General features: G+C 42.3%; 1 protein-coding gene across 8 annotated transcripts in view; it reads right to left on the bottom strand.

Annotated features, from left to right (window-relative positions):
* Nucleotides 1–22,381, bottom strand: part of PRLR (prolactin receptor) — a 311,196-nt gene that overhangs the window by 81,311 nt on the left and 207,504 nt on the right. For 2 of the 8 annotated variants that reach the window (XM_033932893.1, XM_033932896.1), the window contains one exon: nucleotides 17,698–17,783. The exons of 4 other annotated variants lie outside the window; for them this stretch is intronic. The gene's annotated coding sequence lies outside the window, so the exon portion shown is untranslated. Of the gene's footprint in view, nucleotides 1–12,261; nucleotides 12,318–13,817; nucleotides 13,867–17,697; nucleotides 17,784–22,381 lie in introns of those variants that run through there. 2 more of the 8 variants (XM_033932905.1, XM_033932911.1) reach the window with 2 other exon arrangements.

Here is a 22,381-nt window from a genome sequence, read left to right as displayed (position 1 = left end):
GAGAATTCCCTTCAGCCCCTCCAGGACTGTCAAGTGTACTTGAGATCTAATCTAATCTAATATTCAGTTTATATACCGAATCATTTCCCGAAGGAACTCGATTCGGTTTACAGTTCTATTAGTTAAGATTAGATAGATATTTAAATAGTTAATGTTCATCGACTGATGATCTTGGATAACTATTGCGTAAACAACCAAGTTTTTAGATCTTTCCGAAATTGATGTAGCTGACCTAACAGTCTTAAAGAATCTGGTAGTTTATTCCAAATTTCCACCAGTTTAAATGCCATAGATTTACTGAGCTTCCCAACACATTTAAGTCCTCTAGAGGATGGAAATGATAATTTATAAATTGTTGTAATCCTTGAATGACAGGATCTAATAGCATTCCAACATAGAGGGATTGAAGGATCAAATATTCCACACAAGCACACTTAAACTGTATCCTGTGACAAACTGGAAGCCAATTAAGCTTTCTCAACAACGGGGATATATGATTGTACTTTCTCTTTCCAAAGATAAGTTTGGCCATAAATATGGGGTAGGGTGTCTCTAAGAGAAAATGGGAGGTGGATGTGGGGGGGGGGGGGGGGGGGGGAAGGGAATTGGAGCATTATATTTTTTAACTTCAAGAACCACTAGGAGTGTCCTAGTGGTTAGAACAGCTGTCTCAGTCCCCTTGGGTTGTGAGTTCAATTCCCACTGCAGCTGCTTGTGATACTGGGCAAGTTACAAAACATTTTGTTGCTCCAAGTATAAAATAAGTACATGTCTAAAAAATACAAGTGTAAACTGCTTTGATTGTAACCACACAGAAAATGTAATATATCAAGTCCTTTACCCTAAATGAATATTTTATTCTTTTAAGCCAGCAAAAACTTTGGAGGACTGGCAAATTTCACACCTTTTTAGTTCTCATATAATTATTATCCACTTAAAGTTAAGGTGATAGTTTCACAAATATGCAAGCCTTGTTGCAACTCCCAGCACACAGCAAGGCACAGCCTGAAAACAAAATGGTGATGGCTTAAAATCATTTTTGGACCCTAGTGTAGCTCTCCTGGGCTGTTTTTGATGCTAAAATTGCTGTTGCGGCGGACATCTTGGATTTCCCAGCTTGAAAATAAAAGCCTTTATCTGCCTCAAATCACCTCGATTTTGCTTTAAAACACATGAGATGGACTCCTCAAGCCAGAATGTTTTGAACTTATGCCAGATTTGCGATGGATGGCCGTCTGAGGCGGGAATTGCTGGCTTGGCCTCCTATAGTGGGTGGTTAGTACCCAAATGGTGCAAGACCCAAGAAAATGCTAGAGTGATTGAATAAATTCATGTAAACTGTTCCAAGTTCTCCTGGGAGAACGGTATAGAAAATTGAGTAAATAAATAAATATCTACCAAAATTAAAATTTGCTTTTTGCAGATCCTTGTGTAGCCCTAATGGCACGCTCAGAAGTAGCATACCCAAGCAGGACTCACCCTGGTTGAAACTAGGCAGTCTAAAGGAAAAGAGACGAGGAGAATACAGTGTGAGTGAAGTTAGCTTGGAGGGAGCTGCTGCTACGTGACTGTCTAGCAGGCTGCCACATGTGCCAAGGGAGGATCATGGCACTAGGAATAGGAAGTGTCTCTAACCCAGAAGCAAGAGAGGAACACGGGGAGGGACTGTCAGAAATGTGATTATGAAAGGCTGCCTGAACTGCTGGCAAGGATGCCTGATAAAGGTTGGAGACTCACCAAAAAAGTCCTGATACTGAGAGGGAATATGATATTAAAGCATTAAAGTCTGGGCAAAGAGCCGGAGGAGAACCTGGAGAGCTTCAGTAAGATTGTTACTATTGGCGCATCTTTATGGCTGGAGAAATAAGGTTGAGAAAGTATCCTGGCACTTGTTTTGAAAAGCTAATGCCTCCTGTGGGCAAGGAAGGATGACCTGTTCTGAACAAAGCACAGTATCTGAATAAAATTTCTGTTTGAACAGTGGTAAAAATTTTTAACCCTTTTCAAATCCTGTTTAATGTATTTTGTTAATAAAAGCAGCTACATTGGGAACACAATTAAAACTACGTGGTTGGCATTTGCAAAAGAGGATAAAAGGACGGCTGAAGACTGTGTGTTTTAGTTTTCTGCTCCTGGCCACTATGTCAGCTCCTTGATAAAATGTACTTTGAACCCACATAGCTGTCTCAGGAACTGTGGACTCCAAAACCACATTCATTATATGCTTTATGTAAAAATCAATTAAAAAAAAAAGTTAAATATTAAAGGGCATAATTTTCAATGGTGGCAGTGAGCTGCTTAATTTAAATGTTGGTATTTAAACTAATACATATATTTGGTGGTGTTGTGGAACTGACTACATGAATTTACAGTTATTTGTAGATGCCTTTTTCTAGCTATTTCTAGTAAAATTGATGAACTATCCATGATCGTTAGTAGCCAAATTATGATATCTTTCTGAGGATTGTTTGCATGTTTATTTTATCACGTCTATTTTATTCATGTATTTATTTTTAAATTATGTATGTAAATTATGTAAACTGCTTAGTTTTAAATGGTATATAAATTTTTTAAATAATAAATAAATGTTACTTGATCAGATGCTGAAAATCGCAGCTATATGCATAATTCCTCACATCCCTCCACCCTTGTTTTGCTTTCCACCACCTCTTCACTATTGTTTATGCACAGCTTCAGGCTGGTTAGAGCCAGAGGCATAGCCAGCCCTCCAATTTTGGGGGGGGGACTAGGAGTAGATTGGTGGGGGCAATGCATTCCTCCTCTTCCCCCTCCCCCCATTAAACATATCTTTGCTAGTGGTAATGCCAAAGCCCTGCTTGTTAAAGAAATGCAGTGCTCGAGCAGCTCCCTGCCTCCTCGCACTGCTTCTGTATTGCATGCAGTGCTGGATTTAGTCTTGGTGACTGTGAACTGAAACAAAAACCACACCATAATGTTTTTGTGTATCTTCCACAGAAATCATCAGATTTTTAATTAAATATAGTGTGCTGTGTCCTGAATGGAGTTGAAGTACAATGTTTAACTATTTCCCACCGCACCACAATACTACGTGTCTTGTGAAAATGAATTGTTACTATGGGATATGGGTAGACGCAGACAATAGTTTGTAAACAGTCTCTTCATTAAAATGGTTTTCACTGCAGAAGACCAAATTCTGATAAAGAACTTGGTACTGCTAAAAGGTTACAGCAGTTGACAACTGTTGAATAAGTTCCCACAGAAGGGTTGGAACAAAAACGGCCTTGATGTGCTGCTATGCAAGATCCAAGTGATGGGCACTGTAGATCATAAGCCAGGCAGTGGATCACATAAGAACATAAAACTAGCCTTACTAGGTCAGACCAATGGTCCATCAAGCCCAGTAGCCCATTCTCACAGTGGCCAATCCAGGTCACTAGTACCTGGCCAAAACCCAAGGTGTAGCAATATTCCATGCTACCGATACAGAGCAAGCAGTGGTTTCTCAATAACAGACCATGGACTTTTCCTCCAGGAACTTGTCCAAACCTTTCTTAAAACCAGCTACGCTCTCCGCTCTTACCACATCCTCTGGCAACGCGTTCCAGAGCTTAACTATTCTATGAGTGAAAAAAATTTCCTCCAGTTGGTTTTAAAACTATTTCCTTGTAACTTCGAGTGTCCCCTAGTCTTTGTAATTTTTGACCTAGTGAAAAATTGATCCACTTGTACTCGTTCTACTCCACTCAGGATTTTTTAGACTTCAATCATATCTCCCTTCAGCTGTCTCTTTTCCAAGCTGAAGAGCCCCAACCGTCTTAGTCTTTCCTCATACAAGAGGAGTTCCATCCCCTTTACATCTTGGTCGCTGTTCTTTGAACCTTTTCTAGTGCCACTATATCTTTCTTGAGATAAGGAGACCAGAACTGAATGCAATACTCCAGATGAGGTCACACCATGGAGCAATACAGGGGTATTATAACATTCTTAGTCTTGTTAACCATCCCTTTTTAAATAATTCCTAGCATCTTATTTGCTTTTTTGGCTGCCGCCACACATTGGGCGGAAGATTTCATCGTATTGTCTACAATGACACCCAGATCCTTTTCTTGGGCGCTAATTCCCAAGGTGGAACCTAGCATCCGGTAACTGTGATTCAGATTATTCTTCCCAATGTGCATCACTTTTCATTTGTTCACATTAAATTTCATCTGCCATTTGGACACCCAGTCTTCCAATTTCCTAAGGTTTGCCTGCAATTTTTTACAATCCGCATGCTTTTTAACAACTTGGAACAGTTTATTGTCATCTGCAAATTTAATCACCTCACTCATCGTTCCAATTTCCAGATCATTTATAAATAAGTTAAATAGCACCGGTCACAGTACAGATCCCTGCAGCACTCCACTGTTTACTCTCCTCCACTAAGAAAAATTACCATTTAACCTACCCTCTGTTTGTTATCCAATAACCTATTCCGAATCCACAACTGAACATTGCCACCTATCCCATGACACTTTAATTTTCTCAGAAGCCTCTCATGAGGGACTTTATCAAAAGCTTTCTAAAAATCTAGATATACTATATCAATCAGCTCCCCTTTATCCACATGCTTATTCACACTTTCAAAGAAGTCAAGCAAATTTGTAAGGCAAGATCTCCCTCGGCTGGACCCATGCTGACTCCGTCTCATTAAATCATGCTTGTCTACGTGTTCCACAATTTTATTTATTATAATCATTTCTACCATTTTGCCCGGCACTGAAGTGAGGCTTACCGGTCTATAATTTCCTGGATCTTCCCTGGAGCCCTTTTTAAAAATGACCACACTTGATTTGTACACAAGTGCACATTGACATTGTACGCAATCTTGTACTGAGCCAGGACGTGCCGTAAACACACCAAGCAACTCGCCAAATAGCAAGAGAAGCAGGAAAAAGCCAGACAAACATGGTTAGGATAATTCATAATGATTTGAAATTAAAGTGTCTTAAAAAGCTTCGTGCCCAAGAGTTAATTTTATACAACAAAGACACATATCTGAAATAGTGCATGCAGCTTTTGACCAAGTACCCAGAGCATAGCATCAGCTTCATCTGGTTTACAGATGAAAAGATATTTATAGTAGCTCTACTGATTAACACACAGAATGACCGACGTGCCTGTACGTGCCTTCAACAACACTGAAGCATGAGGTAAATGCCAAACGCCTACTACGGACCTGCCCAACCTTCAGTCTATGAGTCATTGTCTCAGTCACAATCTCAAAACTCGGCTTCACAGATCTGTTCTGCATCGATTCAGGGGATACGATCAACAGTGCATATTACCAGGAAGTCCTTTTGACACAGTGATCTGCCACATACTACCGGGGCATATCGGGAGACTACTTTATCTTCCAACAGGACAATGCCCTAACACATCGGGCAAAGGACACCATAGAACTGCTACATCAGAAGACCCCCAGACTTCATTGGTCCAGACCTCTGGCCTGCGAATTCACCAGATCTAAGCCCAGTTGACTACCGGATCTGGGGAATGATACAGGAATACATCTACCAGATGATACAAGAACACATCTGACATTGAAGACCTTAAACATCGAGTCATCTGTGTTTGGACTGAGCTGAAGCTGAGCATTGTAAAAAAAACCAAAAACCAAAATCCACCAAAATTCAGCACATTCTATAGAAAACTGCAGCTCAAGTGATTAGCGTCTGCTGCTGCCCACGGGCAGCAGCAGACGCTAATCACTTGAGCTGCAGTTTTCTATAGAATGTGCTGAATTTTGGTGGATTTTGTATGATTTGATTATAAAAAGACTCCTGAGGCAGGCCCTTTGTTGGCCGAAACAGATTGTGTCAAGACCATCTTAATAAAAGAGATTGAACACCAATTGGTCACCTTTGTGTTGTGTTTGCTGTTCACTGGTGTGAAGGCAGTTTCTCCTGTTTGCTTCCAAGGATTTGGAGAAGGAACAGAGAGAAAAGAGAGAGAGAGAGAGCCCTGGAGCAAAGGGTAGGGGGAAGAGGTTGGAAGATACTGGATGGGGGAGAAGAACAAAGAGAAGGGAGAGAGAGAGACTGAATCAGAGGAGAGAGATGCCAGATCAAAAGGGAGGAAAAGGAACAGAAGGTGCAAGAGGAACAGAAGATAAATACTTCACATGGGGAGGGGATAGAGACACAAAAGAGATGCTGGCCATAGGGGGATAGGGACACAAGAGATGCCTGCTGTGGAGGAAACAAAGGAACAGGGATAAAAGGTGCAATACAGAACACAAGAAGAGGCAGAGAGACACAGAAGGGGTTGCTGGACAGAGTAAGTTAGAGACACAAAAAAAAGACACTGAATATGGGGAGAAGAAAAGAAGGGGGAGATGCTGGACAGGATGGCCAGATACACACACAAAAAAGATGAATGCTGGACAGAGAGAAGAAAAGTCAAAAGGACAGAAAACACTGGAGTTAAGAAAAAAAAAAAAATAGAGAAGCAAATGAAAGATGCTACAACCAAAACAATGCTCAGACGACAAAAGGTAGGCAAAGGTAAAAACAAATGTTAGCTTTGAGAAATGTGCACCCCCTTGAATCCCCACTATCTTGAGATCTATGATATTATAGTGTGTGTGGGGGGGATCTCAATTTTTCTGCCTGGGGCTCAAACAGTCCTAGTTGCGCCACTGTTAGTGCTGTTTCTAAAACTGTCTGTTGCTTTACCTGCTGGCTAAAGCTCCTGCATTGCACTTGCTTCCCTGCTAGAACTTGGTCAGCAGCTTAGGGCTGGCGCTGGGAAGATTAGCTCTGAGATGCACTGCAGGGAAGAACCGCTATTTATAGACTGAATGAGAAAAGCTGCTGATGGCCGAGCTGCAAGCAAGAAAATCACTGCTCAATTTGTGCTGTACAACACATGCAAATAAGAAATGGGGTTGTGTTATGAAACTATGGGGTTGATGCAGAGTGTTGGAACAAGATCCTGAGATATATTTAGTATGATCTTTATCTGTTTTGATGCATATATTTTATGTTTTATTGCACGTCACTTACCCCTCTTTTTCTACCGTGGCCCAGAGCGCTAAATGCTCCGACGCTCATAGAATTCATAGCGTTAGAGTAACGTCGGAGCATTTAGCACCCCAGGCCATGGTAGAATTCTGCTTAGTAAAAGAGGGGGGGTTAGTTTTTAGGCAGAATATAAAATAAATAATAAACAAATAAATATGTGCATATTGTCACAAGTCCGGCACTAATACCAGCTTTGTGCCAGTCAGAACTCCTACATCCACATATTTAAAGACAACAAGAGCTGATCAGTGCAGTTCTGAAGACCCTTTGTCTGAACTGAACTCCTACCCTGAGTTAGAGAAAGAGTCAGGGACTGAGCAAGATATTGTGCCACTTAGGAGCAGAGTGTCTGATAAACAGCCATGGAATGCTGGTAAAAACACATCTAGGAAACAGGGATTGTCTCCTTTAAACTTCAACCTAACGAGATTGCTGGCTAAGCAGGGGAAGAGCTCAGCAGAGCGGAGTTGAGGCCCTCCTCCACGCAGAGCTGGGTGGTGCATCTGCACACGCAGGCAGGTACAAGACTGGGAGCTTCAGTCAGAGAGTGAGCAGGCTGAGGGAAAAGACTCTTGGGGAAGCTCCTGAAACAGCACAGTCAGAGGACCTTGTGATGTTGGAACCCGAGGAGCCAGTGAAGATTATGGATACTCCTGAGCACACCGCCCGTGAAGGGGTCTAAGACTCTGACTGGCCTGGACGTCTAAGGGGGTCCAGACCAATCAGAGCCTTAGGCCCCTTCATGGTGCATCCAGGGAGGCTCTGATTGGCCCAGGTTCTATAAGGCCCCTCCCAGGTTGTATAAGGCCCCTCCCTGCACCATGGGAGAGGCCTTATACAACTTGGGCCAATCAGAGCCTCAAGCCCCTCTCCGGTGCATCCCAAGATGCACTGAGAAGGGGAAGGCCCATTTTAGATGATGCAGGCAGGCAAGCTGGGAGGAGGGAGTGCACTCTGCATCTATGAGGAGATAAGAGGGAGGGGCGTTGGGAGGCAGGGGAGGTCATTTAGCAGTGAGGACAGTGGGTATCTCTTCCGCTACGGGTGGTGCGCACAGCTGAGCAGCGGCAGGTGTCTTGGCAGCGGGGAGAGTGGTGGGGGGGATGTGCAGCAGGCGTTTCAAGGCAGCAGGGAGAGTGGGCATCTCTCCCACTGCAGGGGAGAGTGTCGCTGCCGTTCCATGGGGGTGGGGTGTTCGCTACTGCTTCAGGGGAGAGGTGTTGTGATGCAGCAGGAGAGAGAATGGGCACCTCTCTCGCTGTATCTCAACACAGGCTTTCTAGCAGTCTCTGACACTGACTGGCATCCCTGGACTAGTTGCTTATTTTTGTCGCCTAAAGCTTTTAGAAAATGGCTCAGCATTTTTTAAGAATCCACCAGAGAGCTCATTTCAATGTTGAAGAGCCCATTTGCATGCCATTGTTGGAGACTACTTGAAAGCTCACATTGACAGCAATAATCCGTTTTGATAAACCATCAGTAAACAGTTTAGCGATGGCGTTAAAGTTTTGAGAATCTGGGCCCCAGAGTTTAGTTAGATTTGGCTGCCATCACTGTCCACCACTGCAGACTGCTGCCTCATTTGCAATACTTGGGCTTTGTGCAACAATGTATTGTGTTGGTTTAAATCTTAAGGAGAGGTCCCAATGTGTGGTTTGGCTAGAGAGCCTATGTGCATTTTGCTCTCTAAAACAAGAGGTACTGCAGGGTTCTTTATTGTCTCCATTTTTTTTCGATATGGGCATGGCCCCCTTGGCATGTGGAATTAGTGATATAGAATTCTACACATACACTGATGACACTCAGCAGGTTAGATATTTTGAGATTGACCAGAGGCTTGGAAAAAGTGTTTAACAGGGGCGACGGGATGGTTTTTACAAAATGCCTTAATCTGGAAGATGGATAAATCAATATTCTGCTGCAGTGCTATCCTTGGTTTGCTAAACAGCCACTCATGTTACAGGAGTCACTGGTTAGCCTGGTAGAGAGACAGGGTTCACATCTGGGTAACTTGAGAGAGTAAAAAGAGTCTATTTCAATCAGCTTCAGCTGATTTAGCAGCCGAAGATGTAGCTGACTATGCTGATTTTGTACTTCTCTGTTTTTTGGGTCTCTCCCAGGCTAATCTGAAAGATTTACAGCTTGTGTTAAATAGGACAGCAAAGCTCCTGCAGAGAGGAAACGACCAAATCATGTTACTCCCATGTTAAACACTGGCTCCTGGGTGCTCTGCTGGTCTGCCTAAAGGCTCATATCATATTCTCCAGCTAGGCCTCTCCAATCTTCACAGTACTTGGACGTCATTAGTCAGCTAGCATAATCTCTCTTTATCCCTTACAAGCAGAATCAATTGATCAAGACAAGTGTTTATCTTCCATAAATGGATCTACTTCCTGCAAATATTACCTATAATAATTTCCAACAACAGATGCTCGGAGAAATCATTTAAGTTTCCTTGTGATTCAATTGGAAACAAAAGAAATCTAAACTAAAGGGGAATTAGAGGCAATAGCAAGACGCGATGAACTGGAAATCATTGGCATAACAGAAACATGGTGGAATGAAGAAAACAAATGGGACACAGTACTACAGGGATACAAACTATACAGAAGAGATCGAGTAGGGCAGAAAGGTGGAGGTATTGCCCTATATGTTCAGGAAGGAGTAGAATCTGTTGGTGTGGCTATGCCGGAAATGAAAGAGAAGCTGGAGTCCCTCTGGATCAAGATTCCTAGACAAAATGGCGTAGACACAAAAATTGGCCTGTACTATCGACCCCCAGGGCAGACGGAGGAAACTGACTCTGAAATGATAGAGGAAATCAAACAAGAATGCAAGACTGGCAATGTAATAATCTTGGGAGACTTCAATTTCCCAGGGATAGACTGGAACCTGGGAACCTCCAACTGCGGCAAGGAGGCCAAGTTCCTGGAGGTGCTAGGGGATTGTTTCCTGGAACAAATGGTAAGGGAGCCAACAAGAGGCAACGCCACCTTGGACTTGGTCCTAAATGGCCTCAAGGGACCGACAAAAGAAGTAGAAGTCACGGTCCCGCTGGGGACGAGCGATCACAACATGATCAATTTTAAACTTGACATCGGGAAAGGGAAACATACCACAACCTTAACCACGACCTTAAACTTTAAAAAGGGAAAATACGATCGCATGAGAGCCATGGTAAAACAACGGCTCAAGAAAAAGATGGACAAAATTAAAACGGTAGATCAGGCATGGCCCTACTGAAAAATACTATCACGGAAGCACAAAATCTCTACATTCCGCAGATTTCCAAAAAAAGGAGAACTAAAGGCAAAGGAGAACCGGCATGGCTTACCAGACAGGTGAAGGAAGCCATAAAAGATAAGAAGGATTATTTCAATAAATGGAAATGCACGAAAACAACCGAAGCTTGGAACAAACATAAAGATGACCAGAAGAAATGCCACAAGGCGGTGAGGGTAGCCAAAAAGGACTATGAGGAGAAAATAGCGCAAGAGGCCAAAAACTTCAAGCCCTTCTTTAGTTATGTAAAAGGGAAAAAACCCGCAAAAGAGGAGGTGGGACCGCTGGATGACCAGGGAAGAAAAGGGTACATCAAGGATGACAAACAAATTGCAGACAGACTAAATTCCTTCTTTGCAAAGTAGGACACCGCAACAATGCCAGATGCAGTGGATGTGTTCAAAGGAGTAATAGAAGACAGCCTCACCACAGTAGAAGCGGACTTGGACCAGGTATACTACCAGATCGACAAACTTAAAAGTGACAAATCCCCTGGACCGGATGGAATTCACCCGAGAATCTTAAAAGAATTGAAGGTTGAAATTGGAGAGTTATTGCAAAAACTTGCCAACCTGACAATTAGAACTGGACAGATACCAGACGACTGGAAGATAGCGAACGTCACACCAATTTTCAAAAAAGGATCGAGAGGAGAACCGGGCAACTACAGATCTGTGAGCCTTACATCTATCTCTGGAAAGATGGTTGAAGCACTGATTAAAGATAGCATAGGCCGGCATTTAGATACACACGACCTGATGAAAGCAAGTCAACATGGCTTCAGGAAAGGGAAATCATGTTTAATGAATTTACTTCAATTTTTTGATACCTTGAATGAACAAATTGATAGTGGAGAACCGGTGGACATAATATACTTAGACTTCCAGAAAGTGTTCGACAAAGTTCCACACAAAAGACTTCTCAGGAAACTACAAAGCCATGGAATAGAGGGGGATATACAAAGATGGATAGGCAAATGGCTGGAGAACAGAAAACAGAGAGTGGGCATAAATGGGAAGTTCTCCGACTGGGAGAAAGTGACTAGCAGTGTACCCCAGGGCTCGGTACTTGGGCCGATCTTATTTAATATCTATATCAATGACCTAGAAGAAGGAACATCCAGCGAGATCATCAAGTTCGCAGATGACACAAAGCTATGCCAGGCAATCAGATCGCAAAAGGATAGCGAGGAACTCCAGAGAGATTTGTGTCAGTTAGAGAAATGGGCGGAGAAATGGCAGATGAAGTTTAATGTGGAGAAATGCAAAGTGATGCATTTAGGCAGTAAGAATAAGGAACACGAGTATAGAATGTCAGGTGCAACTCTGGGTAAGAGCGAAAAAGAAAAGGACCTGGGTGTACTAATAGATAGGACCCTGAAACCATCAGCACAATGTGTGGCGGTGGCGGCAAAGAAAACAAATAGAATGTTGAGCATGATAAAGAAGGGAATCATGAGTAGATCAGAGAGGGTCATAATGCCGCTTACAGAGCAATGGTCAGACCCCACTTGGAATAATGCGTCCAACATTGGTCTCCCAACCTAAAGAAGGATATAAAACTGCTTGAGAGGGTGCAGAGACGAGAAACAAAACTAGTAAAATATATGGAGAAACTGGAATACGAGGATCGACTTAAGAGACTGGGATTGTTCTCCCTTGAGAAAAGGAGACTGCGAGGGGATATGATTGAGACCTTCAAAATACTGAAAGGAATCGACAAAATAGAGCAGAAAAAACTATTTACATTGTCAAATTTGACACAGACAAGAGGACACGGAATGAAGCTAAGGGGGGACAAGTTCAGAATGGTTAGAGCAGCCTCAGCACTCAGCGCTTCTTACTCTAGCTTTTATGACATGCTATCAAGAGACTGAGGTGGGGGGAAGTTATCAAGGTGAAAAGATGGAGATTTTACCAAGACCTTGACTTACCATGGGAGTCATTAAGCTGTGGTATCCCAATACTATCGCTGCTTGAGAGCCACCTCACATACAGCACGATTCCATTGGCCCAGGAGAATCGGGCCATCAAGCCAATGTTCCCAGGCCAGCACTACTCCTTGTGATCCTGGGAAAGTCACATTGCCCCAGGTATGTTAGTTAGGTTGTAAGCCATCAGAAACATATAGGGAGAAATACTTGAGTACCTGCATGTAAACTGCTTAGGCAATAAGCGGTGTATAAATACTAAAATAAATAAAGATACAGCAATTAGGCACTAACACCCCAGTTCTATGGCTGACATAAATGTTTGTATTTGTTTGGCATGTACAGTACTCCCCCGATATTTGCAGGTACTCCGTTCCAGGAACCCCTGCAAATGTTGAAAAACCGCAAATACGGTTTTTAGCAGGGGAGACAGGAGAGGGCAGCCGAAGAGGCAGGAGAGAACAGCCGGAGCGCCGGCGAGTGAAGGAAATCACTTGCGGTATGCTCCGACCGCCTCTTCCTGCACTAAAGTCGGGCCTCACCAATCAGGAGCTGCGTGTCAAAGCAGCTCCTGATTGGTGAGGCTCGACTTTAGTGCAGGAAGAGGCGGTCGGAGCATACCGCGAGTGATTTCCTTCATTTGCCGGTGCTCTGGCTGCTCTCTCCTGCCTCTCCGGCTGCCCTCTCCTGCCCGGTCATTCGCAGTTGGAAAATACCGCGAATGACCAGGATCGCGAATCGCCTACCGCGAATGACTGGGGGAGCACTGTATATACCTGGTTAAACTAGTATTCTATAAACGAAAGAAGGTGTTTAAGTTACATTATAGAATAAGCTTCTACCAAGCTCCCAGTTACTATATCAGAAACTTAAGGGGCACGCTGACTGGAATGAGAATCTTGCGAGGGGCTGCTGAAAAGTTCTCAGCCCAACCAACAAAGCTGGGGCAGTCTCCATCAAAGGCTATCCACTTAGTCCAACAATTTTTCACTTTTTTGTTTCATATTTTTTTGACAGAACGACAAAAGTGAAAAATCTCTGGACTAAGTGGATAGCCCTCAATGGAGACTGCCCCAGCTTTGTTGGTTGGGCTGAGAAATTTTCAGTGGCCTCTCATATATTTTTAATAGCTATATGAGAAAACTATTTTCTCATTAGTAAAGGTCAAGAAGGGAGGGAGCGAGAAGAAGAGAATATTACTTATATAGCAGTGTTCCAGTAAAGTAGCCTGCAGATCTTTCTGAACAGACACTGCCATTCTTAGAATTGCTGAAAGTCACTGAAATGCACTCGTTTGGGAACTAGAATCTTGCTAAGGACATAAAAGAATATGAAGCTGCTCAGAGCTCATAATAGTGATCAAGCTCTCCACAGCAGTGCATTTATCAGCCAGACAATAATGGCTTCTTACACTGGCTTTTATGACATGCTATTTTTATGGGTTTAATTTTGTGATTTCCTGAACAGTGTGTTTTTCAGTTTCAGGAGTCTCTATCCATTGAGAATGCCCCACAACAGAGAAGCAATGGCCAAAATTCTTCAAATAAGAAAATTAATACCCTTTGCTCAACATCATGTACTTGACTGTAACCTGGAGACTGCCAATTTCAAGTTTAATGTTCTGGTGGTACTTGGTTAGAAGTAGTGTGAAAAATACCTGGCTAGAAATCCTGCAGATGGGAAACAAAAGAAGAATATAATAAAAAGATACTTTTACCATTGGACAGGGTAAATAGACTCTTGACTGGTTGGTGGTAAGTTCCTTGGTGATTATTTTACAGGCTGGCTGGGAAAAATTGTATTTAATGTCAGCATTTATAGCAGGGGTGCCCACACTTTTTGGGCTTGCGAGCTACTTTTAAAATGACCAAGTCAAAATGACAATAAAATTTTTAAAAAACACAAAGCACACTGTACGCATAGAAAATGTTAATCATCATTCCTATTCCAGGGTTTTTCAAAGAGGTCAAAGCAGATGACTCTATGCACTATCACCTCAGTAACAACCATACAAAAATAGACAAATATACCCCCTCCCTTTTTACTAAACCACGATAGCAGTTTTTAGCGCCGGGAGCTGCGCTGAATGCCCAGCGCTGCTCTTGACGCTCATAGGCTCCCTGCGCTAAAAACTCTATTGCAGTTTAGTAAAAGGGGACCTTAGTGTAAAATATAGACAGCAGATATAAATTCAGACACATTTTGATCACTAAATTTAAAATAAAATCATTTTTCCTACCTTGTCTGGTGATTTCATGAGTCTCTGGTTGCACTTTCTTCTTTCTCTCTTCATGCCCCCTTTCTTTTTTTCTGTTTCTCTTTTTTCTTTCTGTCTCCCTGCCTGCCCTTTTTCTTTCTTTCTCCCTGCCCTCTTCCAAGCCACTGCCACTCCATTGGGGACCAGGACCCAAACTGCCATCAGGGACCAAGACCCAAACCGCCACCAATAACAGGCCCGAAAGCCGCCGCCGCCCCAAGCTCTCCCTGCTTCAGGCGACCAGCATCGCGATCGACCTATTGGGGGAAATGCTGCCGGGTCCTGCCTTCGCGGAAACAGAAAGTAGGCAGGACCTGGCAGCAAAAAGAGGAAATACTTCATTAACCTGTCTCCCGCCTTAGCCCGTAGCGAATGCTTGCTTCAGGGCTCTCAACATGTGTGTGCTGGCTTCCCTTCTCCCCCCCCCCCCGGACATAACTTCCGGTTTCGGAGGGAAGAGAAGAGAAGCCGGCATGTTAGAGCCCGGAGCATAAGTTCGCTACGGGCTGAAATCTCCAAGCCGGGTTTTTTTTAAATTTTCAGCAGCGGCGGCAGCAGCAGATGACAGCTGGGCCCTAGGGAGAATACAGAAGAAGGCTGATCGGCCCGGTAGATCAGGACGGCAACACGAGTCTAGCGATCGACTCACATTGCCTTCCTGAGTTACTGGTCGATCGCGATCGACGTATTGGGCACCCCTGATTTATAGTATGCTTAATCAGTAAAGCTTGAGGTAGTTTTATGTATAGAAAAAGTTCCACAATGCAATAAATGATACTAATATCAAGAATACAAAATAATAAAAAATAAGATCTGATAGCAACTTTTCTGATAAAAATAAGACAAGAACCTTCTGCTTGTATTTCAGTAGGTAGTTGCTTCTAAGAAAGTAGAACTGCACAAGCTGAAGTTGCTGCTAGTCCGATTAGAGCAGCAGGTAGGTCTCTGGAGTAGCCTGGTGGTCAGCACAGTGGACTCCAGTGAAGGAGTCCACTGCACCTACACATAGGTGACACCTACAGGCACAAGGGTTATTGGTATGGTGTACAGTTGGGTACGGTAGGTTTTGGTGGGTTACGGAGAGCTGACCATACACTATCTGGTGATTATGGTGAGATGTGTACCTTGACCATTGTATTTGAAGTTCACTGCAGTGCCCCCTAGGGCACCCCACTTGTGGTGTACAGTTGGGTACAGTAGGTTTTGGTGGGTTACGGAGAGCTGACCATACACTATCTGGTGATTATGGTGAGATGTGTACCTTGACCATTGTATATGAAGTTCACTGCAGTGCCCCCTAGGGTGCCCCACTGCTCTGCTGGGATGTCTATATGGCCAGTCTACTAAAAATGCTGGCTTCTCCTACATCCCAATGGCTTGTTTTATACATTTTTCTTTTGGACTTTTTTCCTCAAAAAAGGTCAAAAAAGATGGATGCACTAAACGCGAACACAACTGGAAATGGTCATTTTGAAGAAGAAGAAGAAGAAAAAAGATAAGACATTTTGCTGTACTGTAAATGACAGTTTTCTCTACCTGGTTTTAGGATGAACGTCCAAAATCATCTAAACTTGGATTTAGAAATCATCAAAAATGCCCCCCTCCACATATCTCTGAAAGTATTTTTTGTATACCATACTTTACAACACTATGAAAAATATACTAACAATGAAGCAATTACTGCATGTAGACAGAACAAAGAAAATATTCAGGCTTTGATGAAGACCATTACAAATTACTGAACAGGATCATACTAGCCCATGGATCATGCTAGCCCAGCATCCTGGGTCTGAGAGCAATAAGCAGCAATGACTTAAACAATTGTATAAGAAATAGAGAATCCATCTATTATCACACCTTCCAGTTTCTAGCAGTTCAGGATGAGGGATCAATACCGTGTTTCCCCGAAAATAAGACTGTTTTATATTAATTTGGGGTCCAAAAAACTCACTAAAGCTTATTTCCGGGTATGTCTTATTTTTTTCATGTACAACAATCATCTCTCCCTTCCTCTCCTCCACCCCAATTCTTCCTCGTTACTTTCTCCCCCCCCCATGTGCAGCATCTTTCTTCCCCTCCTTCCCATCCTCCTGTGCAGCAGAACCCCACCGACCCTCCCACCGTGAGACTGACATACCTCTGCTCTGAGGCCTCCTAAAGCAGCAGGGGTGGGGGGTTGCTGAATCGATGAGTCAGCTTTTTTCAGCAAATCAGACAGCACTAGTGTCAGGGATGGAGTCAGGGACATTCGGGGGGGGGGGGAGGTCATAGGGCTTATATTAGGAGCATCTTTAAAAATCACGCTAGGGCTTATTTTCGGGGAAACAGGGTAGAACATGAGGTGGCACTCTTGAATAGCTTGTGGCAGCTCTATTGTCCAAACATTTATCTTACTCCTTTTTGAAGACAGTCACACTGTTTGCTTCACAATATCCTGTGGCACTCAGTTACACAAGTTAATAATGTGTTATGTGAAGAAGCATTCCCTTTTGTTTGTTTTACAAATGACAGCTCCTATCTTTATTGGGTGCCTCATACTTCTTACATTACAAGATTTAAGAATTGACACACTGAAGCCACCATCAGTTAAAGTGCGTTTTAAAAGACAGATCAAACAAAAATTGGATATGCATATACATGTTACATAACATATAAAATATGCAAATAGGATGATAATAGGCTTCTTATCCATGAACACAATATACCTGTAGAAACGCTACATTTATCAAGGCCTTACATTGGCTTCTGATGTATTGGAGAGTTCAGTTTAAGTGTGCTGTTGTTTTTAAGAGTTTATATGGGATTTTTTTCCCCACTGTTTCCTCTTTATTTTAACTCGCATCGTCTTCAGTCTACTAGGAATATACATCCCTTCTGTTAGAGGGATTCAAACTTTAGGTAAATTCTCATGTTCTTTGGCATATACTATGGTGAAAGTTTGGAATGATCTTCCCTCAGTTATCAGAACTTCTTTATCTTTGACCTATTTCAGAAAAATTCTGAAAACGTATCTGGTATATAAGATTGAAGATTAGATTAGATTAGAAATGTATAACCCGGATTTCTAGAATTCTAGTCGGGGTACACATAGTCATACATAATAAAAGACAAATAAACAAAGACAATACAGTACAAACATATTGAAATACCAGTAAAGATAACCGTCTTCATTGTCTGCATACCTGCTCAGTTTAAATTCCCCTAAAAGCTGCTTTTTAAAAGATTCAATGCTTTTCATAGACTGGTAATGTGTTCCATGATTTTGGTCCTGCAATGTAGAATATGTAGATTTAAAACTAACCAAAGAAAATATTTCTTCACTCAATGTGTAATTAAACTCTGGAATTCGTTGCCATAGAATGTGGTGAAAGCAAAAAGGTTTGAATAATTTCCTAAAACAAAAGTCCATAAGCCATTACACTCAGATGGATTATGGAAAAATTCACTGCTTATTCCTAGGATAAGCAGCATAAAATCTGTTTTACTCTTTCAGATCTTGCCTGGTATTTGTGACCTGGGTAGGCGTCATTAGGTGATGCAAGGCGCTGTGTGGCTATCCATGCATAACCTTAATTACTAATAAAAAATTGTTTTTTAATTGGTGTTTGTGTGGTCAATTATCACACAATTTAACCAATTAAAAAACAATTTAGTTGCGCACAAATTTTACTTAGGTATTGCTAGGCATTTGTGATTAGGCCGCCTAGCAGCTCCTAACCTAGATGCCGTGTACAGAATCAGGCCTAGTGTGCAGAAAAAAAAAATTGTGTGGAGTAAAGGAAAAATATTGTGAGGAGTAAGGATGCTGTTATTTTAGGGGTAGAAGGTGTTCTATTGGGGCCACTGAGCTTCTCTTCTCTCCATATAAGATGGAATCTTATGCTAGGACAGCAAAGCCCCTCTCGTTTTAGTTGGAGTGGTATCTGGTTATGCCTCTGGTGCATAAATATGTCCGCTTTACAGCTCGGAGTGGATTGTAGCTGGACTGAGAGGTGAATGTGAAATCCCTGATGCAGCTGCAGGCGAAACGGAGAATCCCTATCGGGTAGAGTGAAACTTTGGCATGTGGTACAGGAGAAAATATGCGCCCCAAGGATGGAGAGAATGAAAGTCTCAGTGAATGGTGAAGCCAGAGAGGAAGAGCACCCTGAATAGACGAAGGATTGAGAACACACCTAAGTTTGCATCTATTCACCATCTAGAACAGGGTTGCCCAAGTCCGGTCCTCGAGATCTACTGGCAGGCCAGGTTTTCAGGATATCCACAATGAATATGCATGAGAGAGATTTGCCTGCACTGCCTTCTTCATATGCAAATCTTTCTCTCATGCATATTCATAAGAACATAAGCATAAGAACGCATTGCCTCCGCTGGGTCAGACCCGAGGTCCATCACGCCCAGCAGTCCGTTCACGCGGCAGCCCAACAGGTCCAGGACCTGCACAGTAATCTTCTATCTATACCCTTCTATCCCCTTTTCCAGCAGGAAATTGTCCAATCCTTTCTTGAACTCCAGTACCTTACTCTGCCCTATTACGTCCTCTGGAAGCGCATTCCAGGTGTTCACCACACGTTGGGTAAAGAAGAACTTCCTAGCATTTTGAATCTGTCCCCTTTCAACTTCTCCGAATGCCCTCTTATTCTTTTATTTTTCGAAAGTTTGAAGAATCTGTCCCTCTCTACTCTCTCTATGCCCTCCAAGATCTTGTAAGATTCATTGTGGATATCCTGAAAATCTGGCCTGACAGTAGATCTCGAGGACCGGACTTGGGCAGCCCTGATCTAGAATGTCCATATGAACTATAGTAGTAACGTTCTATGTGTCTATGGAATAACTAAAGCCCTGAAATGAATAGAATAAATTGAAATATTGGAAGAGTAAAGTTGAAGGCTCTATATATTCTATATGGTTCATAGACAACCCTGCGAAAGACAAAGGTGCGCGCCGACAACTGAGCGCAAGACGGAGGCGCGCGCCAAAGAAAATTACAGTTTTTAGGGGCTCCGACGGGGGTTTTTGTTGGGGAGCCCCCCCCCAGTTTACTTAAAAGAGATCGCGCCGGCCTTGTGGGGGGTTTGGGGGGTTGTAACCCTCCACATTTTACTGTAAACTTAACTTTTTCCCTAAAAAAGGGGAAAAAGTGAAGTTTTCAGTAAAATGTGGGGGGTTACAACCCCCCAAACCCCCCACAACGCCCCCACAACGCAGCGCGATATCTATTAAGTAAACTGGGGGGGTTTTCTCTTCTCTTTCCCTCTTTTTACTCTTCCATTATTGTAGGAGCAAAGGTTCTCCATATTGGTGCTTAACCTTTTCCTATCGTAATAAATTTTATGTTACGCTGGTTCCAATCGTAATTATTTTAGCAAAGTTTTGTATTATTCACCGTTATCATTTACGGCTATTGTAAACATAATGTAAATAAGTCATAAGTCTGTAAATTCAAATATTTTGTGTTCCTGGCTCTTTATTAGTCCATACATTCTGTTTATCCACTGTCTATGTCATTTTTGGAATGTCCCGTCATCCGGGACACACAATAGGAAAAGGTTAAGCACATCTCCTTATTAATTTTGGTTTTGCAAATTTGCTTTCTCCTTTTCTAATGTGGTAGAATCATCTTATAACACAGATCTCCCCCGAAGTAACTTGCTCTACTTTGTAACTCTCCTGGAAATGTCCAGATAACCTCTTGCGTAATCCACCTTGAACCGCAAGGTAATGGCGGAATAAAAATCACTAATGTAATTTATTTATATATTTAATTTTCTATCCCATCCTCCCTAAACAGTTCAGAACGGGTTATAGGCTAACATACATAATATACAGTTTACAGGTAGCAATTTGTCATAGTTACAGCGCAAGGTTTTTCAATAAAAGTTTTTGCCCTAACTCAACACAAACTTTAAAAAAAAATCTTTTATGAGTCTACTTGTATTGGGCTTACTTGTTCTTAACCCCACCCTTTCATTTATACCTTTATATCTTACTTTTCTTTAATCATTGTAGTTCTCCCCTTTTTTCCACCCGTACCTTGTTTGTCCAGTCGTGTATATTATTGTTTTATCTAATCATGTATGTTTATTTTATTAAAGTTATGTTAAATTGTATTATCTGTTTTTACCCTATTTTAAAATGTATAACCACCTTGAAATAAATGATAGGGTGGTATATCAAATTTTTTTTAATAAACTTGAAACTTGGGATCTAAAGCCAATATTCAGTTTACAGGTTAAATTTGTCTTTCATGAGGTACTTTGTCAAAAGCCTTTTGAAAATCCAAATACACCATATCAACCGGCTCACCTTTATCTACATGTTCATTCACCCCTTCAAAGAAATGCAGTAGATTGGTGAGGCATGCTGGCTTTCTCTCTTTATAATAGTCTCTACCATTTTGTCTGGCACTAACACCAGACTCACTGGTCTATAATTTCCTGGAACATCTCTGAAAACTTTTTAAAAAATCAGCGTCATGTAAGCCTCCAGTCTCCTGGTACTATGCTGGATTTTAAAGAAAAATGACAAATTACTAACTTCTGCACAAAAATCAAGGTTTTATGTGCAGAATTGCAAGTTTATGAACCTGTTCAGAGTTTATAGGTCTGAACTTATGCCCAGGGGCCAATATTGAGACTATGGGAGGCAGCCTGACAACCTCCTGCGATTGGCAGCGATTCATTGCTGGGGCCACATCTGGCTACCGACCTTGAATAACTGGGTCAAAGTTCTCTGCCACAGACTTAGCCGGCCAAATCAATATTCATCAGCTGGCCGGCTAAAGCTAATGGCTAAAGATAAACCTACTTTTTAGCTGGGTCTATCTAGCTGCATGTCTTAACCAGCCAGCCAATGATTATTGGTGGTGACCGGCACTGTCACATGACATAGTCAGTCACCAGGCTAGCCAACGATCTGGATATTCAGTGGGAAATAGCTGGCTGTCTCCCGCTGAATATCGATGGATATCTGGCTTAGTGGTACTTAGCTGGCTGAGAGCCTTTCCCAGCCAGTTAAGTCCCACTGAATATTGGGGGGCTGGAATACATACATAAGTTTCTCCAAACTAAGCGGATGTGTTCCTAGCGGGAGGGTGGGGGTATCTGGGCAGGATATTTGTATAAATACATAAAATAAAAAAACAAGTTTAACTAACCCCCTCTTCTATGAAACTGCACTAGCAGTTTCTAGCGCGGAGAGCCACGACAAATGGCCTATGCTGCTCCCGACGCTCATAGGAACTCAATGAACGTCGGAAGCAGCGCGGGCCATTCAGCACAGCTCTGTGTGCTCTCTCTGCACTAAAAAACGCTAGCGCGGTTTCATAGAAGAGGGGATATGTGTTAGAGCTCCCTGAGGGTTTATTTTATTAAGTAATATAAGAAAAGTTATATGTTACAGATTTTGTTAATTGTTCACTATACTGTTTCCTTTTTCTACCATCTCTTGTAAACAATTTATCACAAAATATAATAAGAAATATTTGAAAATAAATAATTCCACATATGCACATAATTTCTCTTTATAAAATAGACATAAGATTGGGGGGGGGGAGGGGGGAGTGTGGCACAGTGGTCAAAACCACAGAATCAGCACTCCGATGTTGTGGGTTCAAACCCACACTGCTCATGTGACCCTGGGCAAGTCACCTAATCCCCCCATTGCTCCAGGTACATTAGATAGATTGTGAGCCCACCAGGATAGACAGGGAAAAATGCTTGTGTACCTGAAAAAATTCATGTAAACCATTCTGAGCCCCTCTGGGATAACAGTATGCACAATTGAATAAATAAATAACATGGCATTTTATAAGATTACTCTCTAGGAGGGAGATTTTCAAAATCCATTTTGTTTGTTTATTTCGCA

This window comes from Geotrypetes seraphini, chromosome 1, assembly GCF_902459505.1.
Source record: "Geotrypetes seraphini chromosome 1, aGeoSer1.1, whole genome shotgun sequence".
NCBI classification, from domain to species: domain Eukaryota; kingdom Metazoa; phylum Chordata; class Amphibia; order Gymnophiona; family Dermophiidae; genus Geotrypetes; species Geotrypetes seraphini.
Note: the sequence above shows the minus strand (reverse complement) of the source record. Positions and strands in the feature narration are given on the sequence as shown.